This window comes from Triticum aestivum, unplaced genomic scaffold, assembly GCF_018294505.1.
Source record: "Triticum aestivum cultivar Chinese Spring unplaced genomic scaffold, IWGSC CS RefSeq v2.1 scaffold152056, whole genome shotgun sequence".
Classification (NCBI taxonomy): domain Eukaryota; kingdom Viridiplantae; phylum Streptophyta; class Magnoliopsida; order Poales; family Poaceae; genus Triticum; species Triticum aestivum.
Genome location: NW_025251858.1, coordinates 1 through 2,079, shown reverse-complemented (window position 1 = coordinate 2,079; position 2,079 = coordinate 1). Strand labels below are relative to the sequence as shown.

The following is a 2,079-nucleotide window of genomic DNA, read 5'->3' as shown; positions in this document are numbered from 1 at the left end:
CACCCGAATATTACTCGCACAGATCTCCTTAATTTCCTGAACAGAAGGGATAACATGATATCTCTCAAACCCATTACGCTGATATTTTTTCCTACCTCCGCATAGTCAAGCTCAATAATCATGTTCAAAAAAGTGGCCATGAGAAGTAACAAATTTGTTCCAGCTCCCTACATGCCTCTTTGACATAAATACAGTCCCAAAAACAGTGATAAAAGATTCTCCTGAAGCAATACAAACAGCTTACCAGATCTTTACTCTTTCGCCTCTTAAGCTCATCTCCAACAGCAATACTCCAAAGAGAAATAAACCAAAAATAGATTTTTACACACACCATGGTAGCATCATATCCATCCACACACACATAACGCTAACATCATACCCAAACATGAGAGAGAGAGGAGATGAGACAGCAAGGCCAGCACACGAGAGCGGTGTTGCTGCCGCCAGAGGGTTGCGGTCGCCAGCAGGAGCAGAAGGGCAGGGGTGCTGCTGTGGCCTCAAGGCGAGGCAGATGCAGATGGCTACGTCGTGGGCTCATGGCAGACCACAAACAATCAGTCAAGAAAGATAGTATTGAAATTTTGCAAGCTAATAAACATTTTTTCAGTGTCTCACACGGAAAGAAATCACATTTTTTGAATTGTTTTTCCATTTTTTATTTATTTTACTGTTCAACCAAGCTCACATGACCTCGGGTGTAGAACAACACTTTCGATATAGTGCCCACATCTTAATATACTATAGTCGTTGATAAAACTACAATAAATCAGTCTAATTGAAAATATAAATTCTGCACATGAATTAGTCCAAAAAGTCAAAAAAACAAATTTTAACAGATGAATTTTTTTAGTTCTCATGTACCCATAAGAAGTGGCTAAGGTTAATGAAGTCCTTGTGGTGTTAGTCTGTTATTTGCACTGACAAAGAGCCTGATCTGTAATGGTGGTGATGATCTACTCCTGAAATCTGGAAACAAGATGGAATTGAAGACAGAGTTGTGGCCAGCTTTTGTATGTTCAGGTACTGCTTTATATCCCTACAATTTCAGTTCGCCTACTATGATCGTAATGGTTGTTTTCGGCTTTTATGCACATTATATATTTTATTTTATGCACTAAAGAATGCAATAAGGGAAAAAATTGCAGTCCCGGGCCAAAACTAAACAACAAGATGACAGTTTTGCTCGTGTGAGGCCTTGTTGTAAAGAAAATACTACATGGTAAGCTGAACCTGCAGTAGTTCAGTAGGGCTTCCCTGATATTGCAGCCGTCGAGCTCGCCTTCAAAATCATCCACCCTGAACGATTTGCCGATGTACGCGTGTCACAGTGGTACCTGGCGACATCCCACAGTGGTACCTGGCGACATCCCAACCACAGCTCTCGAGTGTCTGTTCATCGCACGAAACCAGAGAAAGACAACAAAAAGGATAGCACGCATGTCAAATACTGAATTTCTCTGAACTACCAACCTTTATATCTGAACTAAGGTTTGGGAGGTATGTCAGGGACTAACCTTCGTCAGTTTGTTGGCGTGATGAGATTAGAGAAATGTTGATCCCTCTTGTTTTTCAAAACCAACAACTTCCTATAAGTGCATTTCAAAGTGCTATGTGGTCGGTTTGGGCTTGTGAAAATATCCTCCTTTTTGAAGAAAACAAATTACTTGTGAAATATGTTTGACCAAGGAAAGGTCATATAAGCAAATGCTATAATAAAAAAATTACCCGTTCCGCAAAATCCAGCCATCTCTGTTGTGGAACTCCAGACCAGAGAAGGTGTCTATCACTACCCAAGCTCCATGCTCAGCACAAACAGAAAGCATATCTTTTATCTCGCCCTCGCCGTACAGGAAAAAACAAAAGGGTTAACTGTAGGGCCAGAAATATCCAATCGCTGATATGCTTTCTCATTCTTGTATGCATTATCCAGATCTGCTGGTAGGGCGCTCGGCTCAATCTTGAAGCCTGAACTTACATTTGCTCGAATCATCAATGTTTTCGCATTCTTGGTGCCCATGGGGAATAGAAGGTGCCTTGTTCCAGCATAAGGCAAAGGACAAGCTTGTTCAAAATACTTCA

General features: G+C 41.1%; 1 long non-coding RNA gene across 2 annotated transcripts; it reads right to left on the bottom strand.

Moving 5' to 3' along the window:
- Positions 1-105: 105 nt before the first annotated feature.
- On the bottom strand, positions 106-2,072 carry LOC123177403 (uncharacterized). 2 transcript variants are annotated; one of them, XR_006488920.1, is made up of 3 exons: positions 1,726-2,072; positions 1,515-1,642; positions 106-1,389 (listed from the first exon to the last, which is right to left on the bottom strand). It is a non-coding gene; the product is annotated as an uncharacterized lncRNA (long non-coding RNA). The 2 variants fall into 2 exon arrangements; XR_006488921.1 differs by having other exon boundaries at positions 1,515-2,072.
- Between the last annotated feature and the right edge of the window lie 7 nt (positions 2,073-2,079).